At 28.1% G+C, this 17,972-nt stretch overlaps 3 pseudogenes; 2 read left to right on the forward strand and 1 right to left on the reverse strand.

The window, feature by feature from the left end:
- The first annotated feature begins 886 nt into the window (after positions 1-886).
- Positions 887-2,296, forward strand: LOC113369975 (annotated as a pseudogene).
- A 423-nt stretch (positions 2,297-2,719) lies between these two features.
- On the reverse strand, positions 2,720-3,175 carry LOC113369984 (annotated as a pseudogene).
- A 5,998-nt stretch (positions 3,176-9,173) lies between these two features.
- LOC113369993 lies at positions 9,174-17,763 on the forward strand (annotated as a pseudogene).
- Positions 17,764-17,972: the final 209 nt, after the last annotated feature.

Genomic DNA, 17,972 nt, shown 5'->3' on the forward strand with positions numbered 1-17,972 from the left:
TTACCGTTTTTGGCTCAATTTTGCCCCATATCTTCGGAACGCTAGACCTGCCTTTGCCAAAAACTAATCAGCACGTCTTTTTATCAATACGAATCGAATGTTTTTTGAATTATTCAAATCGGTTGATCCGTGTTCCCGAAATCGTCGACGAAAATTTGTATCCGAATACACATACATCCTTTTTTCTAAGGTATGCCAAAATATTCAGAAACCTTTGAAACGTCGAGAAATGCAAAAATTTTCATTTTCGATTTTTTTGCGATTACTATAACTTGCCCTACGGGAAGTTAAAAAAACTCTTTCCCTTTATTTAGAAAAATTCTTGTAAAAACAATATGCAATCATAAAAACGGAAAGTTGCCCAATAGCGTTATCACGGTATGTGATAATTGTGCCATTTTCCTTATACACACGGAAGTATGCATAAACGCGCGAGGGGTTAAATTACACATTTGAATTAAACAAGTATTTTGTTTTATTCATAACCTGTTAACTTTCAGAACCTAAACTAATAAGTTTTTTAAGTTCACTAACGCAACGATATAAAAATGTAATTTTACACATATTAACGGATTAACGATTAACGTTAACTTGCGTTAATTCTTCCGAAATGTAACGCTTTAACGTTTAACGAAGTTAACTTTTTTTGTGTAGCGGATTAACGATTAACGAAGTTAACTATTTGATTAACGGTGCCCAGCTATGATAATGGTTAATAGTTTCTTTCATATATTAATATATTTTATGATAACTTACATATATATATACTATATATATATATATATTATGTATATATATATATATATATATATATATATATATATATATTATTATCTATATTATATATATATCTATTTATCTATATATATATATTATGTTTTATCAGGTAAAGTTTGGGATGCCATCACTGGGAATGAGGTGCAAAGCTTTCAACATAAGCACATTGTGAAATCTGTAACATTTAGTTCTGATAGTAAATTGTTGGCTACAGGAGCAATGAAAAATTAATACGAATATTTGACCTAAATCAACCTGATAATGGTATTTGCAGCTAAACTGTTTTAATATATTAATAGCGATATATACATATAGTATTGTCATGAAACACTTTTTCTTTATAGAAGCACAAGTATTTACTGGTCACAATGGAGGAATTAAAAGAGCCCTATTTTGTCGAGGAGATTCTTGCATTGTTAGTTGTGCTGATGATAAAACAATGAGGCTGTGGGATAGAACATTATGCAAAGCAAGTTTAGCACTTAATTAAAGAACAAAGCCAAAGAAAATATTTATTACATGCTGAGCTTAAATTAATTTTTACATATATTATGCAGTGTTAAAATACTATATTTTTATTTTTTATTAAATCTTATACTTATTCTAGGAAATACATAGAGTGGACTTTCCTGCAGCTCCAAGTAGTTTAGAGTTATCTAAAGATGGTTCAATTCTTACTGCAACACATGGAGATACGGTGTCGTTCTGGGATGCTAGTTCTTTTCAAAGATTATGTGAAGCTAAAGTGCCCACAACTGCTGCTTCGGCTTCTTTGCATCCTGATAAAAGTATATTTGTTTGTGGAGGAGATGATTTAAAGTATATAAGTTTGATTACGCAACAGGAAATGAAATGGTAATACATCATTGAAAAATTTATATACATATGCAAACATATACTTGATTTTTTAAATATTACATACAGATACAAATATATATAAAGTGAAAACAAGTTAAAAATCAAATGGACCAAAGTTCTTCAGTTACTTATTTTTCCGTCAAATGATTATAGATACATTTATTACATAATATAACAAATATAACAAATTTTTGATTCCGTGGCACTTATAATAGGCTATATATACAAATCTAAATCAAAAGTAGTTTTTTTCCCCAATATTAAATTTGTTTTTTTTTTTCGTTCATTTGTCATATAAAATTGTGTATCTAAATATACTTCATTTATTTTAGAATCGTTCAAAGGTCATTTTGGTCCAATTCATACAGTACAATTTAGTCCTGATGGAGAATTGTATGCAAGTGGTTCTGAGGATGGAACATTAAGACTTTGGCAAACACTGTAGGCAAAACATATGGGTTATGGAAATGTATTGAAAGCAATAGTGATAATTCCAATCATAATTCCACATCACAAAAAGAAATCGTTGCCAACTAATTTAATTGTAAGAATAAAAAGGAATTTCAAATAGGGGCTAATGAATGGTGAATAACAACTTCAAGCAGTTTTGGTGTATATTAAATGTATTTTATAATAAATATTTTTGATGATACTTATTTCACACAGAAAACATTTGATTTGAGAATTTATTTGAGCCACTTTATTGTTTGGTACTGAGTAAACTGTATTATGTTTCACAAAATATTTATCAATTAATATTATTCTAATTAAATATTTTATTAATGAATTATTTACTTTTCTCTTTAATATTGCTTGCTGCCACAGATATTCAAATTCTAGAAGTACAAAAACTGGTCATAACGCATTATATTCTTGTTTGGCATATATTACTCAAAATTACTGTTATATTTACAAAAAAACATATGGCAACTGCAGAAAATTTAATGAAAACACAGATTCAATAAAAAAAAACTAGTACTATTCTAAAAGTAATATGTTTTGAGAAAGTCAGTGATTACTAATAACACATGGATACATTTATGTTTTTTAAGAAAAATTTTGTTAACATATTAAAGACATAATTTCATTTAGTCCAAGATACTTTTGGTATATCAAAATGCTCTGTCAAACTGTCCAAATGCTGATTAATTTTTCAACGCGTTGTTTATGAGTCATTGCAGCCTCTTGTGCTATTTTTTCTTTTTGCATCTTCTCTTGCATTTTTAAAAAAGATATTTCAGCCTTTGTGCGCTGTTGTTGAGGTTGTACATCTTGTTGGGTTTTTTCAGTGTTTACGGTTACTTGCTCTAACACTTTTTTATGTTTATCCTTCTTGTGTTTCTTTCTTCTTTGAAGTGTTTTTTTCAACTTTGAGTTTCAGTTTTCCTTTAACTACATGGTGATATTCGTCGTTTGACTGTGACATTGTTAAATATTTTGCAAGTTATTTATTTGAGGCGGCACGATTTTATGGTGAGTTTTAAGATATAAATATATACTTATCTGTAATAATAATAAGAAACAGCAAATGAATTTGACGTTTCGGGTTGCATAGAGCATAGAACTGTTAATCACAAAGATATGTGCCTTCAGTTTTTTACCAAATATTTTCACATGGTGTTCGTTTCGAGGCATTAAAATTAATGGCGCAAAATTTAAAATAAAAAATTTTATTCAAAATTTTGATAATCTTTGTTTGAACTTAAATACAATCGGTACATTCCTTATATTTGTTTCATTCATTCATTCATTATACTTGTTTATCAATGGGTACATTCACATTATGTTTTTAAATAATTCATCAACAACAAAAATCAAATTTACTTTTTTATTGATAATCCAATTTTTATAGTAGTTTATCATTTTTTTTCTATAGTAGTTTATAACTTTTTTCTTATAGAAAATGTAAATTATATAAGCGATATGGAATGGCGCTACTGTATTGTACTCCAGGTGTGATGTGCCATAGATAAATAAATATTACTAATTACATAACTGAATATGTAACAGATACTAATCATAAATAGGCATGTTAAAGGAAAATTTGAATAAAATTATAAATTGTTTGCATACTTAGATCATCTAGTCTAGAAATAGCATTAAGATGGTTACAAAAACTAAAACAGTCAAAAGTCTAAACGAAAATAAGTTTATTTATTCAAAATAAATTTTAATAATATAAGGAATAACATGTTTGAATTCATTCTATAATATATATAACAGTGAATTATCATTAATCAGTATCACTTTGATGTTTGTTTCTTTTGCTTCTTTCGAGGCTTAGCTTGACTATTTTCTCCAGTAGATTCATTACCAATTTCCACAATACTACATTCATTTTTACTGATGAAGTATTTGGCGGCACATAACTCATAAGTGCTGGCCATGTAAATAAAGCTTTCAATATTTTCTTGAGATGGTCAGCATCTTCCATTTTTTATGTAATAATACATCTTGCTCATTTTTGACACTATCTTTATATTTATCATCATTCATTGTTATCATTAATGATCTCATGCCGACTAAAGTAGATGAATTTGGTGGTAATAAAGTGCATGAAGTTTTACCGACATCACATTCTTTTTTGAATCATCTTCACAATTCAACTCTGTGTTTCAATATCACATTTCTGACTATGATATGTCTTGATTTTTTTGTTAGCCAATGGCTCATAACAAAATTCAGCTTCTCCCACTGTTCTCTTAAGTTTTGACGAAGTGGGTATAAGCCAATCTTCTTTTATAGAATCATTGTCAAAATGATTATAAATAGGATCAGTATAATGCCCAATCATAAAGTTTAATAAAAGTTTGTCTGTTTCTGAATAGTTATGAAATATAGTTCTGATATTTTTTTTCTTATAGTATCTTGTGTTATTTCAAAACCAAAAATACTTAAAAAATCTTGAACCATATTTTTCATCCTGTTTAAATCAAATAGATCAAAACTGTTTTCTGTCGTCCACCTTTTTTATTTTTATAATAATTCATGCGACTAAAATATTCAGATATCTCTAAATCAATCAAAGTAGACAATTCAGCATTATTTGAAGCAGGTGTTTCAATGTTGGATTGATCAATTTTATTCAAAATTTTACCAACAGACACTCTTTAGGTCTTCTAGGCTTTCTGGGAACAACCCTCTATTGTTGCTCCTGGATTTTTATTCATGAAGTCTTTCAATATCAAATCTATGACGGCAGCATGATCCTGTACGAAAATCCATCAATTTGGAAATCATGGACCACTTTCTACCATGTGTTGTTACCAAACTCAATAGTTTCATATCGGTACTAGCATCCCAAGATCGCACAGGAGAGTTCATATGCTTTAGACAATTATTATATCGTGCTTTTATTTGTTTTTAAAGACCTTCCTGGAAGAATATCTTCAATTGGAATGGCTTTAAAGTCATTATTGTAAGTTATTAGAGCAGCCATGATTGCACAATCCTCTTCTTCAGAAAAAGCACCTTTCTTTATATTAGGATTAATTCTTAAAAATTTTGAATAAATTTGATCCCTAGTTCTGGAGTCAAAAAACTGACAAATTCTTGCCCAGGAAATAAAATTTTTACCTACTCTGCATTTATCAACTAATGATAATATTTCTGTTCCTCTACAGGTGACCACTTTCATTATATTTACCAGTATCTACTTCTGTATGAAAATGTATAAAGCACTGTAGGTGTGAGCGATTACAATCAATATCTTTAGCTATTTGCTCCCAATTATGAAACTTATGTTTTTCTTCTGCAGCATTTATAAGTTTTTCAGTTTCTGATTCTGACCATTTCGTTTTACGTAAGTTTGGATGTAAAACGAAATTCCACATTGCCTTGCATTCATCCACAGAATGTTCCGGAACCTTGAAAAAGAAAATGATTTTAATAATTAATAACACATTTTTTTGATGTTTTTGATTTACTAATTTTTTCTGATATTGAGTATCTATTCTATATATATATATATATATATAATTTTATTGAAGACTAGAAAATACAAAATCATACATTCAAAGCAGCAATAGTATGCCAATCTATCAAAGCTTCCTTTTCGAAATCACCTCCGACTTGCTTTTTTATTGCCCGTTTCATTCTTGCTTTTTCTGCAACTGTCCAGTGGCTTGCCAAATTCAAATTTATATACCTTAAAATCTTATTTTCACGTATCCTCTTGGTTTCCAAATTTGATGGACCTGGAAAATAGTCTTTATCTTTAAAATATGGTGCTCCAAAAACATAAGGACCCAACTCCGATTCTTTGTCCGTATTTGAATATATTTTGGCTTGTTCTTTTAGAGTAAGTAATGATTGCCTTTTCATTTGAACTCTGTAAACAAGATTCTCTAGCTTCTGAATCATTGTAATCAATGATAGTTCATATTTCTTGTTAACTTCAATTGTATCCTGCAAAAATTTAACTCGATCCATATCAATCTTCCTGACGCCTTCCTGGGTATTATTATCCATATCTGTATTAACTGTATTATTACTTCCTGTAATTGTACTTTGAGTTTCTAATGTTGAACTCATACCGAAAACTGACAATAATTTTGCAGAATACTACAATGAGGTTAAAGATATCACGGCAAATTACTAAACAAACGGATATATTAAAAGTGCATGAAAAATACTTCGAAAGGAAGGAATTTAAACAATAGCTCAATTTCCTACGTTTATACGACATATAACAGCAGTGTTATAGAATATTATTGCATCAACACAGGCAGCGGCCTAATGTCTCTGAAAAAAACCCGCGTTCACTGTACTGTACGGTACGTAGTTTATGTTTTTCAATTCAACTACGGTACCGGTGTAGGAGAAGGGTCGGTCGGAACCAGGCGAACATTTAGCACTAGTGAGCGTGAGCCCATAGATAAATAAGCACTAGTGGGGCGCATGGCATCGTGCCTTAAGGCAAATTGCTGGAACTTCCCGTACCAAAAATATTATTTTTTTAAAACAATTAACATTTTTAAGAAAAATTACATAAACATTTTTTTTGAGAAACTAAAAATCTGATAAAAAATCACTTTTTTTAAAAAAAAATGTATACTTATTGTTAAAATCTCTATAAATATCTGATAATTTGATGTGCATATGTCTAATGATCATTTTTGACCGCCAATTGGCATTTTTTTACTTTTTTTATTAGATCTCCGACATCGCTAGACCTGCCTTCATGAAAATTTGATCAGTTCTTTATCTTGTCAATACAAGTAAAATGTTTTTTGAATTATTAAAATCGGACGCTCCGTTCTCTTAAAAACCATTTTTGCCACTTTTTGCCCCGTATCTTCGGAATGGCTAGACCTGCCTTCGCCAAAAACTAATCAGCATGTCTTCTTATCAATGCGAATCGAATGTTTTTTGAATTATTCAAATCGGTTGATCGGTGTTCCCGAAATCGTCGACGAAAATTTGTATCCGCACACACACAAATACATCCATTTTTTCTAAGGTATGCCAAAATGTTCAGAAGGTTTTCAAACGTAAAGATATATAAAAAAAATTATTTTCTATTTTTTTGCGATTACTACAACTTGCCCTACGGGAAGTTAATAATAAGTGATAAGAGTGAGTGAGTGAGCCTATGCCATGCCTATGTCTAAAACCTTGGTATCCCCTATACTAGAGGAAAAATATAATCAAGATCTCATTGGACAAAGTCTTATTATTGATAGGAAGAACGAAATAATCACGATTGAAGAGCTTTCAGGGCGTTTGCAACATCAAATTGTTATCAAAAAATGAACGTTTTTTGCAAATTCTAAAAATTTTTATGTATTCAAAAAGATTTTTGGACGCTGATTTCGCAAATACTATACGTTTTTTTTACAAAACCGCATATCTCTGCAAAATATCAAAATTCAAGTTTTTCGCCATTTTCGAAATGTTTTGACTGATTTCGAAAGATTAGACGCTGAATTCGAAAATGCTATCCGTTTTTGGATAACTTCAGATTCCTGCGCAGAACATCAAAATTGTTACTTTTAATTGTTATTGTTAATCAATATTGTCACTTTTTTGCGATTTTCAAAATATTTTGACTGATTCTGATTCGAAGCTTTGATTTCAAATATGAAATCAGTTTTTGGAAAATTTATTTTTACTACCCCTACGACCAACTTAAAATTTGCATGAAGATGACGATAAATTTGGAATTTGTTTGGTTTGGTATAAAGATTATGATCATCATTAATCTACACAATGCATTTAATATATTTATTATTTTTATTCATTAAAGGCCTCAAAATTGCATTTGAACGTCGCGATTTTGGCCGGTTCTGGCTACTCCTGATTAGCAGGCAATTTAACACCGCAAATAAGACGTTTTCAGTTTTTGTGCCTAGTATATGCAAGATTTTTGAATACACCAAAGTATGTTTGGTTCACTATTGAAAATTATTTCCATTACTTATTCCATAGATAAAAGAAGAGTATACTGACCTATTCCTCGCTTATACATGTTATACAGATTTTTATAAAAAAGGCCAGTTTAGGAAAGCCATGGGTTCATAGATAAATAAGCAGGGGTTGTTGTTTCAATTCCCGACGAAGCTGAAAAAAAGTGAATTGAATAGTTTTTCTAACTACATGAATAAAACGTGTAGATAGGTCATAATTGCATTTATTGAATGCATATATCATTATGATACAATAGTTAGAAAAACTATTCAATTCACTTTTTTTGAGCTTCGTCGGGAATTGAAACACAACCCAATGCTTATTTATCTATGAATCCATGATTCGCCTAAATTGGCCTAATCCGTGTCCTTAGGGCCTCGGCCATTTGACTCATTGCTGTACAATATTTTTAGGAAACTTATATATTTCATTTAAATATATAATTTATATTTTTAGAAATTGAAGTTAATTCTGCATGAGAAATGGGCCGAGAGCGTTAAGTAACCACTAATGTTGCTCAAGGATTTCGATTCAATTCCCGGGGAAAGGCGCTTGAGAGATTAGAAGCATAGTTTTTCAGATTTATTAAATATTAGTTTAAGATATTAAATTCAGGTGACGCATTTCGACCTTCACACTTATTATTGCATTCGGTGCAAGAGATAGATAATGATGACGAGTCTAGACAATTTAAAAATAATGACGAAGTAGAGAAGGAACGGGTGATAATAAGAGATGATAAAGAGATGTGTATATGAAACATATGCTTTATATGTAATATAATAAAGCATATGTATGTAATATATGCTTTATTAAATTTCCCTATAAATATAATATAAACTCTTCTTTTATCTATGAATATAAGAATATAGAAAAAACATTTGTCATCAATAACTCGAGTGGTTTATACTTGTTTATCTATGGTTAGTGAGACTACTATGCTACTAGTGTTCAATAAATGTTCAATAAATGTTCAATAAATGTTGATGTGATGTGATTCAATTAAATTGAAAAGTATCCGATCTACTAAATATAGTGTCTATGTTTTTCCCATCGCCGATGCGCCCCTGCCGTCATGCGCATGCGTTACACTGACGTCAAATTCATTACGTAAAGTCCGTACACTTGAGCGAGAATAGAAGGCTGTCGTACTTGACAGCCATTTTGCAATATTTTAGATCAGGTGCCTTTTTGACGTTTGTCAGATATTAAATCAATTGCAATGTATTCGTCGTGTTAAAAACATCGCGTTATTTCATTTATATATTTATGTATATTATTTTATCTAGTTTGTACTTATGAACTATTTCAATCGAGGGGAAGAAAATTCAATAAATATGAAGCAGTTTTTGTGTAGTGCAATTTTATTATTTTTGGTCCAAAGCAGTGTTTATGCCAGAGAAGGTAAGTAGATACGGTCTAATTGTCTTTTTAAATGTACGCCAATGTTGAATGTAGTAATATATTGTAAATGTAAAAGTAACGTCAAATATTGGCATTTTCTATTTTTACTTTTTATTGCATGAGGTGTAGAACTAGCATTGATTTAACTGTTGTTTTTCAAACTCCAATAGGAAATGATTCACAGTTCAAACTTTGCCCTCAGAGTTTGGTAAATCTATGCAGTAATTTTCACTTTATTTTAACTATTTGTACATAATAGGTTTATTTGTAACCATTTGTATATTATAGTTTTACAGCATATATTTATACATTAAGCTGAAATTATAGAAGCGAAAATCCTAATGATAATCAACTTTACCCTAGTCATACATTGAAACTTAAATATTTTCTCGATGTATACTGTATAGTCCTAAACAGGGCAATGTTTGAATTTTAGATTCAATCTATAAAAGTATTCATATTATAATTTTATGTTTTATATTAGATGTAGTGCAAGTTTGAAGTATATTTTTCTAGCTTTTGTATATTGACACATGTATATATGATATACCAATTTTATATATAATCATAATTTTTGAGTATGTGTAAAGATGAATGTATCTATCGGCATGGAATAATTTAGTTTTTGGTTATTTTATTTAAATATTCAGAGCAGAATATGCCTTATCAGTAACAAGACACTATCATCATATGATATCATCTTATCAGGAACACCACACATTTTGATATTTTCTTTCATTGCAGGTTTTATGTACATTTTAAGCCTTTGTTAATATTTGTTAATTGATAAGGCATTTGCTTGAATTGATAGTAGTTATACATTATCATATTGCAGTACTTTGAAGATAATTGGTTTATGCCTTTCAGCTATATTTAAACAATCTTTAATGTTATAAATAATGCTTATCTTAACATACAATTAAATTTAATTTATATTTTATATACTCGTTTGAAGCAATAAATTTCAATGAAATATTTTTAAACAATGTTAATACATTAAATTATCATTATTTTTAAGTTTCTTATTTTTTTGAAGTTTTAACCACATATGATTAAACATGGTTATAATTGTAGGTCTTTTTTTATTTTACATAAAATAACTATAATATATTTATTTATTTATTTATACAGTGTCCTAGGCAATAATACAATATAATCACATTTTAGAGTGTACAAATTATAAACTGAAGATAATATGTTAGAAAATTAGAGTATTAATTATATATATTACACAGAATAACTGTAATAAATATATGATAGATATTTTAATTATTGATTCATTTATTCAGTACACATAAAATGAAAAAAAAAATTTTGAAACAAAAATTACAAAACTTTTGTTTATTTTTCATTTTAAAAGCAACATGTGATGTAAAATAATTTTAAAAGCAACAAACATGCATCAACTTTTGTAGTCATCAGAATGGTTGGTGCATATAAAGTTTTTAATGAATCATATTGATTGTTTCGTAATAATTATTTAATTAAATTTAATCTTCTTTGAAGAATTACTATAAGAAAATGATAGTAATTCTGTAAAAAATCATAGTAATTTTGTGAAAATGATAGTATATTCTGTAACTCAAATATTTTGCCAATATATTTATAATGGGCAATACAAAAGTTGTTTTTCAATAGAACGTTAATTGTCTACTAACTTATTTTATTACCTACTTAATATATGTACTTACTTTAGTACCGACTTACTCAAATATATTTTCATTTAAATGACATAGGTTTAAATTTGCTTAAATTTATTTTTGAATGAATAATATAAATTAATAATTGCATATAAAAATTAATTTATTATTTTAATAAGTATTTATAATAAATCTTCACTGCATTTTTTTATATCTTATTTTATATATGATCAAGTTTCATGTAGGTTTGTCACTAAACTAAAAATAGATAGTAATTATAAAAAGTAAATAAACCTTTGGCCTCAAACTCATGATTCAAATTGTTATATTTCACACATATTTAGAGAACACTTCAGAAGTAATTATTTTGCATAACAGGGTGTTCTGGTCACTATTGAAATATAAACATTTTTCTATTTATTTTAAAAATATACACAATAAATAAAATAATGCTGATCTGAACTAGTTATAAAATAGTACTCACATACATACATATTTATTTTTTATTGCTTAAAAATCTTCAAATTGAATACATGTTTATATACTTTACGGATATGTATTAAACAATGAATTTAATCACAGTAAATTTCGATTTGAAATGTTTGTTAACTAATTTAGAATTTTGTTATCATGCAGGAATTAGATTGATTTTTTAAACTTATGAAGGTGCCGTCTTATGTTAAATGTTTTTTACTTGTTCATTTAGTAATATTTTGATGTGCGGATATTGTGTTTTTCAATTGGAAAAGTGTAAGATTTCTTTTTCTAGCTTTATTAATTTGTACTACTAACAAATCTTAATTTATTTGCTTTGCATACCTAATCATAACATGTAGCAAATTTAGTATAAAACGGTTTATTTATTATTTTAATATTAATTTCAGGTGAAGCCACGTCGCAAAAACTTTTTGATATTCGCAGTCCATTGGTTCTAACCTGTCCATTGAAAGATGGTCCTGTTGATCAGTGGTAATAATCTGAATGTGTTAATATTTTTGCATTCCTGGTTCTTATCCAATATTATTTAATGTATACTATATATTATATATATATATATATATATATATATTATTTATTAAGTAAGATTATTATAGTTATGATCACTTTGATTAATTTTATAAAAAGCTTAATACGGTTTTTGAACATAAATATTAGCAGACAGAGTAGTAACTAATAATAACAACAATTTGGTAGGTTTAAAGATGAGAAAAAAGTAGAAGAAATCAATGATCTCAAGGACCGTTATCAATTAATAAAGGAAGAACATCAATTCATTATTGAAAAAACTGAACAAGATGATGCTGGCTCTTACACATGCAAAGTTGGTTCAGGGGAAAATGAAAGGGAGCATACTATTATAGTGACTGGTAATATTTCTTTTTGGTATTATTGAATATATAACATACACACACACACATATATATATATATATATATATTATAGAATTTTATGATATGAGTGTTACGAATATTAATTAATTATTATATATATATATATATATATATATATATATATATTTTGAAATATGTGAGTTTGGTGTTGATATATATTTTGATGAGTTATTTAGAATCGGGCAGTAACACCAAGTAAAGAAAAAAAACTAAAGTAGTTTTTAAATACTTTATTTATCCATACGTTTCGGTCTTCATCGAGACCGTCATTCAGTGGAAAACTAAAAGATTTTATATGATGTAGGAGGCAATAATATAAAGTTATAACTTATATATAAGTACTTACAGAATTAATTATACAAAAATACACTACACTATTACACTGTGATAACCAGGCTATTAATAATTGGAACATTTAAACTAATTAATTTTTTAGACAATTTTTGCTTACATTCTAGTGTGTACAAATTGACTAACGTCTAAAAACTGAATGAATTGTGTTTACAATTTTTTTGAGAAAGTGTAAAAAAGACCGGCAGACATATGTTTTTTGTAAAATAATAAAATAATAAAAATACACGTTTCATTCAGATATGGTGGTGTTTTTGAAAATAGTCGAGAGTTATTTTATAGTCATTGCAAAGCGAATTGTTGTAAGTTCTTAAATTTATGGCTGTATCCTTGTGTAAAGATATTAAGCAACCTTCGCTAAATCGTCTTTTAAATAAATTATTTTCGAAATGTAGGATCGTGGTATTGGAAAAATCAATGCTATGTTTGAGTTCATTGATATGATCTGTTAATTGTGTTTTATACTGATTTTTATTTTTTGAATTGTTTTTGTGTTGAGATGTTCTTTTGTGCAGGTTCTGACTAGTTTCACCTATGTAAACGCAATTACAATCTAGACAATTAAGCTTATAAACTAGATTACTTAAGATTCTTGGGTTAAATTTTGATTTTAATTTTGTAAAAAGAGTTGAAAAAGTAAGGTCTCGATGAAGACCGAAACGTATGGATAAATAAAGTATTTAAAAACTACTTTAGTTTTTTTCTTTACTTGGTGTTACTGCCCGATTCTAAATAACTCATCAATATATATATATATATATATATATATATATATATATATATAGGTATGTATGTATGCATGTATTAGATGTCTAGGATAGTCTTGGATTTGTAAATATTTTGTAGAGCTTTGAACAAAAAATCCAAAAAGTATTAAAAAACAAACAAGTTTTTTAAAAAATCATTTTTTTATCTATTTACTGTCTACGTTTCGGAACTAGGTACGTTCCATCTTTAGGGCATCTGTCAAGAAACATGATCTTGATAAGATTTAAGCAAACAATATATTTAAGAAAAGCAGATGATGATAGATTTTTTATATATAAAATGAATAAAATTGTGGAAAAAATAATGTACAGAAATATGACAATATAATCAAAATGAAAATGATAAAAATAGAGTGGATTATATAACCAATTATTAAAAATGTAATGAGTAAAAAAATGTTAAAAGAAAGTTTTAGATAGTTTTAAGAACAGGTTTCCGGAAAAAACAGAATTAATTACCTGTATGATTGATAATACACTAACACTTTTTCACTAAAAAGATTTTATCAAAAAAAAATTGATTTTATAAATTTAATTTATTCTAAGAAGAAAATAAGATTCATGTATAACTGGATATGATTTTAGGATATGATTTAGGAGATTTATCACTGTATTTACTAATTTTCTCTTTATTTTTGCAGCCAAACTGCTGTGAAACTTGGGCTAAGTACTAATGTCGTAGAAGGTGAAAAACTGCGAGTTGTTTGCACAGTTGTAGGCAAACCTACAACCAACAGTGTCATGGAAAGTTATTAATGAGACTTATGACGAATCATCCGATCGAATCAAATTGTTAGATCATGACAATATACCAAATTCTGCTTTGGAAATTGATTTGGCTGAAAAAAGCGATCGAGGAGAATATACATGTATTGCTACTAATCAAGGCATTGAATTACTGTTAATTCTACAACTTTGGTTCGAGTTCAAGGTATTATATAATTTTTTGAATAGATGTTAAATAAGAATAATAACTTGTATGAATTTTTTTTATTTATCTTAGTCTGTCCACTAAATGATGCATATTATGCTGTTTGTCTTTTTTTTCTTTCAGATAAATTAGCTGCTCTGTGGCCATTTTTGGGTATCTGTGCTGAAGTAATAAATTTTATGCGCGATTATTCTCATTTATGAAAAGAAACGCAACAAAGCTGAAATGGAGGAGAGTGATACAGATCAAAGTCCAGATCGGTAAGCCCTTTCTTTTGTAATCACACTGCTTGTCTTTGGACAAATTTGTATTACATAATTATATTATTAAATACATCAATGTCATGATTCTACTTACGCCATGTGACTAATATAATTGTGGAACCATCTTATAAATTACACACAAAAGTATGTGTAATGCAATGCAAACAGTACAATTATATATCATTGAGTGTGTATGATGCATATGTCATGTGTTTCTAGAAAAGTGATCTCAATTTTTTAAATATTTTACTTTTACATTTCGTCCCTATAAAATGTGTTAATTTAATAATTAGTTTTTCCGTTAGTTTTTTGCAAAAATTCATAAGCAGATTGCATTATATACAGTATACCCATCACTTTCTCTTGATACTTTTTGATACTGTTTTCTGGGGATTTACCATAATTAAGCAGTTTTTCTTTTTTTTTACCACATTGAATTACCACTTCCGACTTTTTTTATATTGAAAAAAGTTTTCAATGCATTTACAAGAGAATTAATCAACATCTTTGTAATTTTAATAATCAAATTCAATTCAATTCAAAGTCGTGGTTTTAAAATGGTTATTCGTGACCATACTTTTAACACAATCATTCTATTAGATCTACTTAAACTTATTTCATTTATTTAAATTTTCCTGTTATGATAAAAAATAGAAAAATCAATTTTGTTGAAGTTTGTCATCTATTGAATTTTTCTTGTCCGATTTCAGCTAACCTTAATTAAATTCCTCGTCCTATCACTTCTTTACATATCATATAAAAATATTAAAATATACTGAATTATAAGTGTTTTTTTGTCCTTTTTTAGAAATGCATCATGATTGATGAGAATGCTAAAATCTTATTTTCAATTATAAGCATTTTTATAATCCTCATGAAAATACCATTTAATCGATTTTTTTAAATTATATGTTGATTATTACTTTACGATTTTGTACATATCATGATACCCATCCTTACTTTTCCTATATCATGCCTATATCCTTCTAATCCTTCTTTCTAAAGAAAAAAGAAAAATTATGAAAAATTGCCAGAAGTAGTGTGGATTCCACTTCATGCGCCAGAGATTTCTGCGGATGATACTGATATTGCTACAGAAAGTTTAGTTTCGCGAAGAAATGTTAAATTTGATGATGATGATGATGATGATGATGATAATGATGATGAAAGTGAAAAGTTGGAAGATGGAAGTATTAGAGGTGTTGAAAGTGAAGGTCAATATAAAACCGAAGATGCAGGTGAAGTACAGTCCCCTTCAGATAGACTAAGAGCATTTGTGAGAAAACTTAATAAAGAACTGGAGCACCAGAATTAGAAGACAATGATGCTAAAAAATTGAAATAATCGAGGGCACTATAAAGCGTGTTGAAGGTTCTATTAAAGAGTTGAAGGCTCTATCAAGAGAGTGGAAGGCTCAATTAAACGTGTTGAAGAATCTATAAAACGTGTGGAAGAAACTATAAGCAAAGATGATAAGCAAGGTAGAACATTACATGAAGATGAGAAAGATGTTCATGATACTGACAGCATAGAAGCAATTGAACGAGAAATTGTTCAAAATTCAACTAAGGAAAAATCTAAAGATAGTAGATCTCATGATATGATGGAAGATCAAAAGCAAGTTCAGGATCAAAATGATGAGGAAAGTGTTCATGTGGCTGACAGTGTAGAAACAATTGAACGAGAAATTACTCCAAGAATTGCTAAGAAAAAAGATAAAAAAACTGGAACTCATAAAACGTTAGATGATCAAAAAGCCTACCAGAATCAAGAGGATGAAGATAATGTTCACGATACTGATAGCATAGATACAATTGAACAAGAAGTTGCTCCTAAACTTCTAAGAAAAAGTCTAAAGATATTAGAACTTCTAAAGTGCAAGGTCGAAAGTACAATCAGAATGAAAAGGATGAGGATATCGATCATGATTCTGACAGCATAGAAACCATTGAACAAGAATTTGCTCCAAAACAATCTAAAAAAAAATCTAAAAATATTAAAACTCCAAAAATAACAGAAAGTCGGAAGAACGATCAGAATCAAAAGTATCAAAGATATGTTGAGAGATATGAAAAAAAAATTGAAATTTTGAAAAGCCGGTTGCTAAAAAACGTTCAGCTCGACCTTTCGAGCCAGTTGCAGGTCCGAGTCGTGTAAGATCACCAATGGAAGGATATGAAGTTATTAGAAGAAAGAAAACTAAAGAAAGACCGGAGCTAAAACCAGATGAAGAAGATGAGGATTTCCAAGATAATGAATCGAATATATCATATGAAGAAGAAAAATTGTGCATTATCTTATAACCGGTGACTTCATAGCTTTACTCCTACAAAATTGAGTTCGAAACTTTCAATGTAATTATATTTTACTCATAAACAAAGTAACTAATACCTAATTATTGAGCAAATTTATTATTCTTTTTTATATCACACTATGTTAGCTCAATAATTGGAAGAAAAATTGAACTGAATATATTATTAATCATAATTGTGTTTTTTCAAATTAAAACATTTTTACTGTTTTAATGATATGTTTTACTACTAGCGTTTTGACGAATTAAAATTATTTATTACTTATGTAAATTATGTTTCTGAATCCGAATGCAAGAATATTGCCTCGATATCATTTATGAACAATATCTTAGTTTGTTCTTTGCAGTGTTTTATTAATTCATTTGTACATAGTTTTTCAAGTTCAATCATAATTTCCCATCATATTTTTCCAAATTTTCTATAAAAATTTTCATGAATTTTGTTGCAGAAAAAATACTCCTGATCACATGAAGGACACTGATGTGAGGCATAGGAAGTAAACCAAAAATTTAATCTAGTTGAATAAAAGTTAATGCACCAGAGTAGAAGTAATCAAAGAGCAAAAATTAAAATTCATTTACATATATAAAAATAATACATATTTAATATCAATAACAGTTATAACAAAACTTACTAACAAATTAACCTAGTTGTAATATTATATAGAAAAAAAAACAGCAACTCAGGTTATATAATATAAATTTAATACCTTAATATATGAATTTGAATATATGAGGTTTGACATATTTTGGAGATGTACTAGTCTAAATGTTTTATTTGTTTCTTTCTACAGTTAATCAATATTTGACATTTTTTATTTTAATATTGAATAATTTAATTTTTATTACTCTCGGATAATCGGTCAATAAA

The sequence above is a fragment of the Ctenocephalides felis genome, unplaced genomic scaffold, assembly GCF_003426905.1.
Source record: "Ctenocephalides felis isolate EL2017-DRISC unplaced genomic scaffold, ASM342690v1 CF-g0.4_SCAFFOLD_00831, whole genome shotgun sequence".
In the NCBI taxonomy this organism is placed as follows: domain Eukaryota; kingdom Metazoa; phylum Arthropoda; class Insecta; order Siphonaptera; family Pulicidae; genus Ctenocephalides; species Ctenocephalides felis.